At 39.9% G+C, this 15,135-nt stretch overlaps 1 long non-coding RNA gene across 1 annotated transcript; it reads left to right on the top strand.

Annotated features, from left to right (window-relative positions):
• The first annotated feature begins 1,719 nt into the window (after positions 1–1,719).
• Positions 1,720–12,035, top strand: LOC104913051. Its single transcript, XR_002119407.2, has 3 exons — positions 1,720–10,758; positions 11,231–11,313; positions 11,505–12,035. It is a non-coding gene; the product is annotated as an uncharacterized LOC104913051 (long non-coding RNA).
• The last annotated feature ends 3,100 nt before the right edge of the window (positions 12,036–15,135 follow it).

Below are 15,135 nucleotides of genomic sequence, written 5' to 3'. Positions count from 1 at the left end.
TTCAGAGCTGGAGGACTCAGGCCCATGGATTAAAGGCTTGAAGTATTGGAAACTTTTACTGAGAGACTTTGAAAAAGGAGCACCATCCTGACCAACCTGAGGAAGTAACTTCGGAGGCATCATCATATTTTGCTTTTGGGTCAGTACTTACAGTAAGTAGTCCACACAACCACATGTGTGTAGTCTTTATATGGAGCTTTTAAAGTCTATGATTCTACAAGTTCTGTCTGAAGTTTGCCATGGATGTTAGACCTGGAAGATGAACATGTGGGAGTACAGTGTGTGTATATGTATTTACAGTATATTTATATTTGTGGATAATGGTTTTTTCAAGCACTTCTGATTGAAAGGTGGATATCTGTAGCTTAGAATATCAGACCAGAACACTGAACAAACTACTCACATGTTTATTTTCTATGTGGAATGGACATGTTGCTAATTAGATCTCAAAGTGAAACTTAGTTGCTTGTAAAATATGTACAAGATGATCTTGGCTGGGAGGAATGGAGAAAGTGAACCCTCTTTCTATGCTGTAAGTTCTTCAAATTTGAGTAAAACAGTTTACTTCAAATGAAAGAGTTCTGGTAACTCTGAAAGGTTTATTTTTTAAATATTTTGAAGCAGGAGCTATGAAGTAATTAAATATGCATCTACCACCTACTGATGGAAATAGAACATAATCCTCTAGTCTTAATATTTGGACTCAGAAGTTGATAAGTTTTTTTTTTTTTTTTTTTCTCTTGATGCCTTAAATGCATGAGAATCTCTACCTTACCTTATGTATATGCCACACATCTGTGACTTACTGGTCAACTTCATGCTTTAGCAGTCAGCTGGGTTTAGCCAGGAGCTGTTCTAAGTTGTTGGAGATGTGGGGCCGAGCAGCAGGTTATAGGCAAAGATTACTGGCATCTTACAGGAGCTATTATGGATGGGCACATTTGTTATATGACATCTGTTCTCTATCAGAACTGTAGCACCTGCAGAGTTATTTCCTTCTCAGCTGTGTGTATGGATTTGGTTATTGGTTGCGTTTTGCTTTCTGAGGTCACTTCATCTGTTACATTGATAAGTTAGCAACAGGAGGCCAAAGTCCTACCGTGGCTTCTGTATTGAGCTTGTAGTACAACTTCAAATGCAAAAAAATCAGTTGAGGATGAAGGTGGGACAGCGCCTGCTCATAAAAGCCACCAGCTGTTAATTGCTATTAGTTTTCTTTCATTGGTCATTGGCTCTTGAGTGTCTAACAGCGCTTGCATTTTCCAGCTTCTAAAGAGTGATTTTAGCACGAAAAATGCTGAAGAGAGAAAAAATATACACCATCTGTACTACTTCTTAAGATAATAAGCATGTCATTAGGGAAGGATTTTATTGTACAAAATGAGCCTTCACAGCTCAGGAAGCCAAGAGAAGGCCAATTTCTTCCTTCACCCCCCCCACAATGTGCAAGAAGTGTTGCTCCAGTGTTTAAAAGCATGCTCATAATGGTGAGGTAACTGCCTGTCCTGTTAGGAACTGAAATACCATGGTCCTTGAAGTCATACTTCCTGGTGCTACAGTCACGTATTTCAATATATTTTAAGACGAATTAGAGTATGTTACACTGCACAGAGTTTCACTTCAAAGTGTCAAGGCTGAAATCATTGGTAAATTTTCCCTTCTGTAAATTGCTCTGTAGATAGAAAGCTAACAAATACATTTGCCTTCTCCTGATTTCTTTCTTTTTTTTTCTAATTGGTATCAAAGGTGCTTAGGTTGTGAGCAATGGTATTGACGGCTGTCACATAATACCCGAAGGTATGTCTTAGGAGAGGGAGGAAAATGGCATGAATAAAAGGGTAACAGCTTAAAAAGTGTCTCTTCTTCCATTGCTTAGTTCTGAATCGAGACATTTAAAAAGGAGAAAAGTTTTGATAATGTTGCAGCTTTCTACTACTGGCTTACACTGCCTTTTCAGCTGCCCTCCCAGCACTAATTGTATTCTCCCATTGGAACTGGGTGACGTGCAATTTTCAGCACAGGGCAGCAGGCAGTGGTTTGGAGTGCAGGTTTTTAAGCAGTCCTGTTGAAATGGATGTCGCTCTGGGTCACAGTGTAACGCTGTAAACAGCAGCACAAAACATGTGCTATCTGGACTGTTACCTGGTGTTGCCTGTAGGACTTGACTTTCAATCGGAGGTTCTTTAAGCCCTTAAAAGCACAGGGAGGAAGAATGCTGACATGGCAATCTGGGTCTGCTTTATGTTCTACCATCGCTTATTTTCTTGGCTGCCTCTATGCAATCTGTGGGGAAAAATAATAATTATATAAAATACTTACAAGATACAGTGTTGTTCATGCCTCAAAGAAACATGCCTGACTGCAGCTCTTACTGGGAGCCCCACCACACCAATGGTTAAGAACACCAGTTCTGTCAGTGGGTTTGCCAGCTGCCCCATTCCTCAGCCTGGATCTCCACTTTGCTCTGTGTGTTAATGCTGTGTTTTTTTGTTCCTGTGTGTCTAGAAAGGAATGCAGTGCCTGGGTTAGGTAGCTCACATCCTTAATAAGCCGTGACAGCTGATATGATGCTAGGTGCAGCATATAAAAGCATCACAGTTTCACAGCTGCATCCCACTTTTGAAAGCAAATCAATAGAAATGATGTTACTTTGTCACTTATGCTTGTTTTATGATCAACTTGCACAATTCTTCTTCTCACCTGACAGAGGTGTCCATTGGTACAACGTGTATGGAGTTCCACAGGAATTGTGTTCTACTGTGTCCTGGAGAGGTAATGAGAGACCAAATAATGCCCTAGCTGCAGATATTCAGATTGTTTGCACATGCTGAGCTATCACATAGCCCTGTTAGAAGAAAGCGATAAGTGTTTCTTGCATCAGACAACCTTTCTCTGTATTTCACTCTAAGCTTTAGATTAGCCTTTCACAACATACAAAATACATCTCCTGTGGTTTCTGTGGGAATGAGTACAAAGATTTAGTAGAAGAAATGGACTAAGATAATGGTAGTTTGATTCTTCAGCCTCTTGATGAAGAAACTTCCCTGGAACAGTTACTCAATTTTAGTATTATTTTCCCTAGAGAAAAAGAATTGAAAATCACATTAAGAGATCAGCTTCAGCAAAAGGATAAACTTTTAATTGGAACAAACACCTTTTGAGTTCTAACCAAAGTTCAAATAGCTCTGTGTCCAAAATATGTATTATACTAGAGGTCTTTAACCCCATATTGAATATCTGAAGCTCCGTGTTTCATATAAATATATTTATATATCATATAAAGCCTATTTTTAATATGACAGTGATAGACTTTATCATGGGCTGCATGTCACTGGATGCTAGTCCTGCTGTGGGGGAAGTAGGACAGCTGCTACAGAGCCCTTTCTTGCTCAGAAGTTGTTAGTAATAAGCAGTTGGCCACTGTTTCTCTCCTACCTTTTCCCAGGCAGCCTGTAGAAAGATGCCTGACAAAGCGGTCATGAAAAACAAGGGTAATATTTGAATATGAGAAATTACTTTGTGAGTAGGAGCAGCACAGCTCCGTGGATTTCATTATGAACCCGATTAAGATAAGGTTACTCAGAAAAACTAAAAACAAAACAGGCTATTGTGGTAGGCCATGGTTACACAGTTTAATCAGGAACCTGTGAACTGTTAGGTGAGAAGGAGCATTAACAACAGAATGAATAATGTAGGTTTACGTGCTTTTAAAGCAGAACAAGATTGTTCTAACTTCTACATGGACTTATCATTACTTTTTCAGAAGGAAATGATACTGAGGATTTGAGTATGGCCAAGTTGAAAGACGTGGCTGAGAAAGGGAGTATTGAGGTTTGGGGTAGAAAATATGTTGAAGAAAGGTTTGATATATTGAAGGATGTAAGCACTTCGTGCTTCCTGAAGTGCCACTGCTAAACTCTTAAGTTGTTTAAAGGTTTATATGAGGAAAGCAAATGCTACAAAAGAAAGTGAACCAAATCTTCATTATTAACATGCTGTTGCACAAGTATTTTTCTCAGCACGCTTATGTATTAGCAGTATCATTTCCCACAGCCAAGTTCATAAAAGTGAGTGGGAAGAGGACAGCAATTAGACAATCTCTCTGACTCTTACAGGATTAAAAACTTCCTGTGCAGACAGACAGCTGAAATACAGCTCCTATTGAAATGAATGCTAGAACTCCTAATGACTTTCAGGGAGCCCATAATGATTTGTCTGACTGCTTGCTCATTTGGTCTATCTTGATTTATCTCAGGTTTGCTCTTCCTTTGTGTACTTATTGCTCTTGATGCAGCCTATCAAACCACGCAGTCCCCTATGATAGCTCTGTAGAGATATATTTAATTTGATTTGCTGCTGTCCCCAGGAGTTTATTCGCTGTCAAACAGCTGCCTGTTGCAGTGAAACTTCAATATAAGAGAGCATAATGGTTTACGGATAGAGCATTTAACAACCACCACTGAATGGCATATGTCTGATAAATATGTTCAGAACATAGTTGTGGAATATGCAAAGGCCACTGTTCTGGAACACTTACAAGGATACAGCTAAAAATGCAACAGAGCAGAGAGTTATCTGACAAACTTATTCATGAGTTTACAAACCCCTCTGCTCTTTGGATGCTTTCATGCTGTACATTTTAGTCCACTACTTCTAATCAGGTTCTTACTGTAAGGATAAGGTAGGTTCAGTATATGTGCCTGTGCTTTGTTACTTTGCAATTCTTCATATTCCTCCATCACTGCTTGTTGTTCTTTTTTTTCCCCTCCAATTCAAAAGATGAAATAAAATCTATGTTAACAGCGAGTTAACTGAGGCTGCTGGAGCGAAAAGGACAAAGAAATGCACATCATTTGCATGTGTTAATAGGAATAAGGAAGCTGAAAAAAAACAGACTGTGCCCGTACTCCATCACTGCCAGCACAGCCGCTTGGAGCTGCCCCGATGCTGATCTACTGACGCTGGCTTTGTGCCACAGTACGTCCCGTGAAGTGAAGCCCTGCCCTTGGTGAAAGTCCTTTGATATTAATTTCAATAGGGCCTGCATTTCATCCACTTGTGTTAACGGAGTAATTAATTTCTATTATTCCCATTTGTATGTTGCTTCCCACGCGCTCTCAGGATCATAGAGATGAGCCGTAAAACTGAAAATGGAAACACTGGAGCATCGTGTTAGAAGGACATTTTCAACTGGACGTTAAGATGTTACCTTTAAACCTTTACTCACGTTGATGGGTGTGGGATGCCACATGCTCTGAAAGCTTGCTTGCCCACTCTCTTCCCTTCATCTGCTACCCACTCACACTGCTCCTCATCCCTTCAGGCCGTTACCTCTCCCCTCAGTCCTTCCAGCTCAATGGCTGTAAGGAGTAAAATAACTAATATATCCCATAATATATGGCAGTGCTCCAAAGTCCTCCTTGGCATTTGAACAATTAGAGCCTCACTGCGAGAAAAGCATTTCCCAGAGCAGCAAAGGAAGCATGTCGGATGGGATGCCGGGATCCAGCAAGACAATACCACAGGAACAAAGTGAGTAAACAAGCCCTTCTCATCCAGTAAGTGTGCTTGCCCTGTGGATCAAGTCCTGCCTTCACACAGGGCTGAGAAGATGGTTTGTGTCTACAGGGAACTTTCTGAAGCTTCAAGTGTGTGTGATTGAATTCAAGTTTGCCTTGATGCCCTGATGGCTTCCCCCCAGTGTGGTTCTATTGCTGTTTGGCCCCAGTCTTTGCTATTCTCCTGCAGTTGATTTACAGATGGGATTTCTGAAATGTACATCCATCCAGTTCCTCAGGCATGGAGGAATTACCAACCCATGGCTTAGGCACTCACCTGTGTTTCCCTTTTAAAATGATCTGAACAGATGCAAAAAAGTCAGGCTTCATTTTTGGGTCCCAGCATCATCTTTCTTGCTGCTCTTGGCACTCATCTCACAGGAATTTCATTAGGGTGAGGAACAGAAAAATAATTCTTCACATGCTGTCAATCAAGTGACTGACTTATATCACAATCTCAGATCGGCTCTTCATGTGAAACTGTGGCACACTGCTGCAAATTTCCAGGGAACTGCCCTTTTTCAAGAGGAAAAAAAGAAAGGAGAAATGATATTTGCCTTCTCTCACTTGGGTATGCATGTACACAGCAAGTGCATTTTGTAAGCTTGTCCTGTGAGAGGCAGGCTGGCGGGGAGTGCTCATACGTGTTCTAGCAATAAGAGGCATGGCATATTTTGCAGGAAAATTTGCAGAATGACTCTAATCCAAGTAAATCTGAAAACAGTCACAATCTTTAAAGGGTTTAAGGTCCTAACCCAGCTCTTCTTTCATAATATCTGGAGAAAAAGCTGTTGGAAAATGGTATAAAAAATAAATACCCACACAAGAATAAAGGAGATGGAAAATACCTAAGAATAATTAAATAAGCAGTACTTCAGATAGTGGATCTCTTCTGTATAATGGTAATGAACAGTTCGTCTGTAAAGTTAGCATATTTAATCAGTTTTATGGATATGTGCACACCTCTGTGTGTGATGTGCTGATGGTCTGTGCTCTTTCAGTTATGTTTTGTGCCTTGGGATGAAGGTGCTTGTCTGTTTCTTGATGAGTACAGAAGCTTCAGGATGTAGCAGAGAGGTCCTGGGAACGTTTCAGAATAACAACAACAGTATCGATAGAGAAGAGGAAGCAAAAGGTGACTGCAGGAGAAAACCAGATTAAAGGGAAAGTTATCACAGGCCTCACTTCTGCTGGGTCAGTGTCAGTCTGCCCTGGATGTCCTTGAAGTTTTTCCTGATGAATTTGAAATCACAGGTGTTGTTTTTTGTGTGTGCGTGCACAAACAAGGAATGCATGCATTTTTAAACAGTGTGTTGTTTTGTCTGGGTGTGCTGTTCTGTGAGGGGAGTTTTGCTGTGCATTCAGGGTGGGCAAAGACTCCAGTTAGATAAGTATGCAGCCTGAGAAGTACTGCTTGAAGAGGAAAACAAAAGAAAACCAGGGGCCAAAACAAAAGCCTATCAAAAATTATAGTAACTTGAGGATGTGTGTATACATTCAGATGCTGTACATTTACTGCAGGTTACTATTGGAGTGATCTGAGTTATATTTTGAAGCTTTTCTTATTAATAGAGAAGCGTGGAGGAATGTAATATGTTTAGCTTGTCAGAACACCAGCTAGAGGGTGAAAATCAGAGGATTTAGCACCACCTCATTGATTCAGTGGGACTTCAGCAGCTTAGCCTGGCTGGAATATAACCCAGTAAGTGTAAAAAAAAAAAACAACCAAAACAACAAAAAACAAACAAAAAAAACAACATTAAGCCACATAAAGAGATGAAGTTAAGCAGCATGAAGCTTGTTTTTGCAATCCTTCTTTAAGTGCTTGGGGTTGCTTTTTTATGAGTGAAGGAATTTTGTCTTGAAATTTGTCCAGAGTGATGGGGAATAGCTGAGCAGAGAAATTATGAGAAGCCCAAAATGTAAACATAAATAAAATTTCAAGCCTTAGTTTTTCTCACTAATTACCCCCTCAAGAATCCAGTGTCTGGTTGTTCCCTTCTTTCTGTTCCAGGGCAGCACTTTGTTGGAAGCTATCTATATGAAAGTATGCACGCTACCTGTTTATAGGTTTTTTCCTCCAGTAAGGTCCCATAATTCTTCCTAATCTACTTAAAGGATTTAGCCAAAGTATTAACATGAGCCAGAAGGGATAATGTTGTTATTCTATCATAGAATAACATGAATATCCTTTAATATAGGTAGTGTTTGTGGTCCATACTTCAACTCTTCTATATTTTACCACTTCCTTTTCTTTCCCTGCTCTTTATTTTCACTTCAGCAGTAGATCAGTTATTTCCATCTCTGCTTAGTCAGATGATCAATAATTCAATATGCAATATTTCCCAAAGAAACCCCTAAGGATGCCTGTGAGGTCAATGCACAGACTGTCGAGGGATCTTTCAGTCTTTACTTTTAGCCAGCTCTGGTGCAGTGAGCATGTGCCAAGTCTTAAGCCAATGAGTGGTTTCCTCTCTTTGACTTACTGATGAACCCTGGTGACTTAGGGCTACAGCTTCTATCAATGTTGTATCCCATTATATCGCACAAATCCGCCTCCACTGTCAGTACTCTAAGCTAGGCAGATGTGGGCTAGCTCCATTTTGGAAACTGTACATGTATATTAATGAAGGGATTGGTTGGAGCTCATAAGCTTTGTTGATAAGCTAACTAGGGCACGAGTCTGGACCCATGTGTTTGAGCAGGCTGACGTCCTACCAGCTACAACACAGGCAATCCATGGCTGCCATCCCTTCACCTCCCCCAAGGGGAGATGATCAGAGGGGACAAACAATGAAGCCAGCGTCAGCGTGCACAGAAGAGAGCCAGGGCTCTGACAGATCTCCTCTGCCAGCACCTCCAGGCCAAGAGCTCAAGTTTGAGTCACATCCTTTGCACACCCTGGAGATACGCTGACAATAGTCATCCTAATACAGCATTAGACTGATGTTGAACTGGGAAAGCTCTAGGTCGGTAGGCACTAAGGTTTCCTGATCCATCAGGAATTTTTAGGACATTTTGAGAGGCAGGAAATACATTTCTGCTTCATTTCAATGCCTCTGCAAAAGATTTACCATAATCCTTGTTTGCAATTGACAATTCTGGCCAATGATTCTAAGGTTTGATTTGGCAACTGAATTTATAAAATAATGAACGTAATCCTTCCATCCTCCACTGAACAGCTGGTGCTAACTTATTAAACAGCAACCTCATTCTGCACTAACTTTTGTTGGATTTTTAGCTATCCCACCCTCTGAATGGCATGTTTACTCAATATTCTTTCTTTCTTCTGTATTTCCACTAGCCTTTCTTCTATTTACTTATCTGCATTTCAGTACCTACTCTTCTGTATGATGTTAGGATGCATCACTTCATGTAGTATTACCTTTCATCTAAAGCCTACTATTGACCCAAACGCTGTCATCCTTCTTGACTTCTCACTCTATGATGCTTCCGAACCACTTTTAAGATCAACAATTTGCAACCCTTTCTACCTGATCTCCCGCTGCTACCGCTCCGTGTTTGAAAACTTCTCATTTTCTTGTTATGCCGCACCTCCTCATTGCTGTCTGCCAGCCCATCTGCTCACTTTGCTTTGAGACCTGTCTGTTCTGTATGCATTTTTATTCACAGAGTATGTGCTAGTGTCATTGGTCCTCCGTGACACAGCGGATGCTTAGGGAGCCTTGGCATTCAGCTTTCCCCAGATAAGATCAGCTTGTATGGCTATCTTACTTAAAACTGGGTATAGTAGTCATGTGAAGAGAGAGTCCTGCAGTTAGTGCATGCAACCACTCCAGTAATCAGCCCATACAACAGAGATTTATCCTAATGGAAGGACTTTGCATCACACTGGATTCTCTCTTCCTACTACTGCAGCTTTAGCCATAATGCGTAGTTCAATTTACTACTTCTTGACTAAACGGTTCTTCCATGCATTAAGACAAAATAAAAAGAGGTGTAAAAGTGCTGTTTAATGGTTTCCCTATAACAGCATTAGTGTGGGTGCAAGTGTCTCACTAAATACATAAATGTAGATAATCCTTTCTTTCTAGCTCTCTTCTCTCAGGCTACATTTTTTTTCCTTTATAACTCATCCCTGGAGAAATGTTCACAGTGAAAAATCATTGCTAACTTCATTTTTCTTGCCTTCCCTATGAATTTCTTTCCTGGAGCAATAATAAGAAATAATGGGTGCAGTGCTTTCCTACAGAGTCTATGGTATATAACAAATAGTCTGGTGTTTTATTTGTTGTTGCCGTATTTAATTTAAGCGTATTAATTTTTCTCCTTGGCTTATCTATTTTCTTCCTAAGTGCAGAGGGCCTTCCAAACCTCTTGGTAATGTCACTTTAGGAACCAGATTGGCTTTGTAGTTATATGTGGAAACTAAGATTCTGGACTCAAGTCTCACCTGCTTCCTTTCTGGATTAACTTCAACAGTTCCCCTTTTTCTTGAGCAATCACCAGTGACAAGTTGTAGGCGTCCAGCTTAATGAACCAACTGTAAACCAATATCAATCAGAGTCTATGACAGAAGAAGAGAGATGTTTTCTTGGTGACTCTGGAAAGAAGAACAGCTGACCCACAGAAATCAGTCTTGCTGGTCTTAATCCCTGTATGTCTCAATTTACCTTTTTGTAAAATGGTTGCAATATCTAATTCACAAGGAAGGAGTGCTCAGTCTATTCAAAGTTTATGAAACACTGCACAGCTCTGACTGGATTGCATTTGCTGAGTGTTAAGTTAAATGACAATATTATTTTCTGTCATTGTGCTACTGCTCTGCTTAGAACAGATTAGGGAAAAGCGGCTGGGTGGGCAGATTCACTTTTTATATCTGAGCAAATTTAGCAAATCCAAAGACAGAAAGATTTCCTTAGTTACATCTTTGTGACCCTGTTTTCTTCATTAATTCACAGTTAGAAAGAGAGACGTTTGCATTATAAATGGAATCACTAATAACAGCGTTCATTATCAGTCTGTAGGTTCATCGTTTTGACAAGCAAGGATTCTCATTAAGCAAGGGTAGGAAAACAGAGACTGCAGAAGCTTGGTTTGCACCATCTGGACTGAACTTGCTCTGTTGAGCCAGTCTCTGTGCACTGGGATGGAGGGATGAAGCAGAGCAGCCTGTGATCTCTCCAGCTGAGCAATGCAGGCTCAGAACACAATTCATCCTCGTTCAAGCGGCACTCAGGTGTGTGGCTGATACTTCTGTGCTTTGTGTCAATAGCAGAGGAAGCACTTCTCTGGCCTTTTTGCCCTGTAGATATCCAAGGATTCTATCGTGTGACAGAGACCTGAGCTCACGAGTTTCTCAGTCTGGAAAACATCAAAGCACAGAGAAAAAAATTTATATATGTTTAAAAACATAAACAAAAAAGCAAAAACAAGTTCAGGAAGAAAATTTATCTTTCATAGCTCTTAAAATAAAATTAAAAAAAAATCACAAAAAAACAGAAGTGAACATCACACATTAAAATGTTGGTTTACATTTTTTCATCTTTAGATCTGAAGGGGCTATCCCTGTAGTCATTCTGTAGTTCCTTTCTGCTGCTTAGAGCTGCTGAGAATAAGTAGCTGCTAACTATAACTGGAGTAAAGGCACTGCTCTTGATGATGCTGCAAATAACTGAAGGCCTTCCTCTCTTCCTGTGATATCCTTGCAGGTTCAGTTCTACAGAACCACTATAAACACAGAATCATTGGGTGAGCTTCATCCAGCATAGTGGAGCTTCCATTCCATGGACAGGTAAGCAATGGGATGTAGTTCCAGGAGCGTGAGCACAACAATGAGAACTGCTCAATGTTTGGCTTACAGACCAGGCTTGGCATGGAGGTGCTTGTTTCTTCAGTTCTTTCTGGTTAATGCTTGCTGAATGATTCTTCAGAAATAATTTAATCTCTACTGGCTTCTTTAGCATTTGATTCTTGCTCACATAGATGCTGTTTGAAGGAACACTGAGATTCTGGAGTGAAAGCTGCTATATGACTTCAAAACATGGTTGAACAAGAAGTGGAGCAGCCTAATGAAGTGTGGATCCAGCTACTGGAGACTTTAAAAATGTAAAGAATTTTTTCTCTGGTATTCAAAATCTAGGTGACCTGTCAGGCCCTTATAGATTGCTCCTAAACTCCAAGTGGATGCCCAACAAGCAGGGCAGCAGTACAAGCAGGGAAACCTGAGGTGTTCATCTGCAGCACAGCACAGTGTTTATGAAGAATACTGATTTATTTCTTTCTTTTCAGCTTCCATTCCAGTTGGGAAGTTTACCTAGCCAGCTTAATTTGTCTTTTCAGGTGGTTCTCACATTACGTTCTTTTGATGGCTGCAGATTGTAGTGCAATTATAGTTTACATTGTATGAAATTACTATCATACTTTATAATCTTTTCATTTCTATATTTACTCTCGCGGCTGCAAACAAAAATAAAGACTGGCTTTCTTTTCTTGGAGAAAATTAAATGTGTGTTACTGTTGTGTATGCCCACTTACTTTTTTCTACTTCTTCAAAGCAAAGAATGGACCCTTTTAAAAATAATAATAATAATAATAATAAAAACGTACTTACCCTTGCATCCAACCCATAGGTAATCCGTCCTTTAAATTACCAAATATATTTGTAATAATCTTTAAAAAATGTATGCATTTCAGAAATACTTCTGAAACCAACCTACATTTTTTCCCTGTCACCTATACATATTCATTATACCTTGGGACTTCTGAAACAATTTGTCTTAGACTAACAAGCACAGCTGTTCACAACAAGTTTTAAGTATGTTCTTGGTCTGTAGCTAGCAGCATCCTAATAATATATAATAGTAATAGTAAGAAAATGCAAAAGAAATGCAAAAAAAAACCAACCACGGCAACTTGAAGAATGTAATCAAGAAACAAGAAAATAATATCCCTTAATAAAAAGGAGATTGCAGTTCACAGTCATGACTGGATGTGCCATTAGGAAGTTAGCTCTTCATTATCTATTATACCTGGACATTTGATTTGTAGCTGTGAGCAATCTGTAACAGACAAAAAGGCAGGGCTGATGTAAATGTAATTTGCCAGTAGTCAAATGTCCCAACTTTCAGCCTCTCCTTATTGTCTGAGATTATATTGCTCTCCTTTAGAATGTATTTATCACGTAGTCAGATTCCTTATTTGCTTTGTTATGTGACTTTAACTGTATCTTCTCTCATCCCCCTTCCTTTCCTTGGGTCTATAGGAAATTAAGATTGGTGAGTCGCCACTAAGACTGCAGTGTCATAAATAAACCCCTGTGAAGTCAGGGACCCAACTGTAAGCCATTAATGAGAGAGGTAGGTGTGAAATCAGGAGATTCAAATCAATGAAGCCATTTCATAGGATGAAGATTGGTACTGTATTTTCCAAGAAAGAGCTCTCAAACCCTTCATTTGCACAGCCACAGAGAGCCACATGCTCAGTAAATTCCCTTCTGTAGCATCACTACACTTACATTCATTGGGAAGGTGCAGCTCTGAACAGTAAGACATTCTCACCAGGACCCAGCATTTCTATGGTACCATGATATTCCAGGTCTTCCAGTCTTGACTAAGTTTGGAATTGGTCACCTGTGCACAACTGAGAAGGACTGCATGTACAAGGAATATAATATTTCATATTGCAACACTGAAGCAAGGATGCACATTTTGGAGCAACAACCGTACATAAAAACAAACTGACATAATACCATCTTATTTCTGTTGATGTCATTTGAATTACGATGACTTACTCAAGCTGAGGTTCTGGTCCCGTAAGTTAGTAGAAAGATTATTCCCCTTTGGTGACTTTGAGCCAAAACAGAATAGAACTGTGACAGTGGGAAAAGCTGAATTAGTCATCGGTGATAATTCAGCAGCACTGTGGCCCAAAGCTCTGCTCCAGGCACAGGAGGGGATAAGGCGAGATGCTCCTCGGTTCAGGGCTCAAACATAAGTCTTTCTGCAACTTATGCTGCTGGGAAATAAAGCTATGCCAGTGACACTGTGTGCTTTTAACCTTCAGTACATTTATGCGAGAAAGCAGAGGGAATGAAAATGTGTAAATGTGCCTGTCAGAAACCTTGATCAGTCAGGGAGGTTTGTAATATCCTTGTAAAAATATAGTGTGGTCTATGGCTTTTATATGGCAGTTCTTAAGACAGAATCACAATTCTTTAAATAACTGCTACTTAAGTCATAGGAGAGCAAGTCGTAAAGAAAATAGTACAGAAAATTTTCTCCTGCTAAAAAGGCTTGGTGACTTTAACAAATGGAATGTTTCAGGCTCTTAACAGGCAGCCTTTCACTGGGTGCGTATTTATTCATATGCTTAACCTTAGCCCCTGTGAATCGTGCCATTAACTGCCCCCTGATGCACTGCCTTTACATTAGTTAGTTAAGCTGGGTAGAGCCACAGCAAGTAGCCCTGGAGAGAGACCAAGATGCTACTGCACTAAATGCTGTGCAAGACTGCCCCGAAAACCTGCCAGGTAAAGTCAACAGAAAACAGATGGACAGGGGAGAAACAAGCTCAGGGAAAAGAAGAGAAAGCAGCAAAATCTCGTGTTGTGGTGCATCTGGGTTAGCCAGACCTGACTTTAGGTGGGCTTGATGGCACTGAAGGGTTTAAAAGACCACAAAGAAGTTGTGCAGAAGTACTTCAGGAACGTATGCCTCAGGGGTGAGTCAGGGAGAGGACAAATCTGTGTTCCCCTCCGAAAACTGAAACCCGAGGGATGAAAATTATGCACAAATACAAATCTTTGCAAGTCTAGTGCCTATGTGCTCAGGGTGATTTCTCATGTTTCTCATTATGTATTTGGGTTGTATAGTCAAATCTTATATGCTTGGCTCCATGGGGTAAAATAATTAAAGATTAATAAACAGATTCAACACAAGAAAATTCTCATTATGAATAGGCAGAGTTCTTCAGCTTGAAAAGACGTAGGGATAGATATATAGGAGCTGTGTGTGAATAATTTCCATGAGGCTGGTATTACTTAAAGGCAAACAGAGCTTTCACAATTTATGGCCCCTTTCTTGGACAGTTGCTTTGGTTTTTAAAAACACTTTTTGGTATTTCCTTAATTTCTTTCTTTTCCTTCCTGTTCTCTCTATGCCATGCTTGAAGAATTGCTGCTATTAATATTTCATAACCTCCAGAGTACGTGCTAAAAACGTGGAAATGTAGAAACAAATCACATTTTGGTATTAATGCAATATTGCAGAGCGTAGTTCTCAAGGCTGTGCAAAGAAAGGATTAGACTTTATGGAGGAAAAACCTAGCAGTAAAAATGTGTCTAGCAAAACACATTGAGAGTTTTTAAACAGTTTAAACAATTTTATCACATCCTGTAGTGACTTATTAACAGTGTCTTCAACCTTTATATATTCCAATAACAACCTGATGTCTTCATCTTATCGTAGGGAACTATAATTGGCTGAATCCAGGTACCACTGCCCGGAGGCCATACACTCTTATAGACTTTAATGGCTCATTAGGTATTTATTCACTTTAACTTAAACAGCTCAGCCATTTGTGGAAAATGAGTCTTTAAAATAGAATTAGTTTTTTT

This window comes from Meleagris gallopavo, chromosome 13 (genome assembly GCF_000146605.3).
Source record: "Meleagris gallopavo isolate NT-WF06-2002-E0010 breed Aviagen turkey brand Nicholas breeding stock chromosome 13, Turkey_5.1, whole genome shotgun sequence".
NCBI lineage: Eukaryota > Metazoa > Chordata > Aves > Galliformes > Phasianidae > Meleagris > Meleagris gallopavo.
This window is presented reverse-complemented; position numbering and strand designations above follow the sequence as displayed.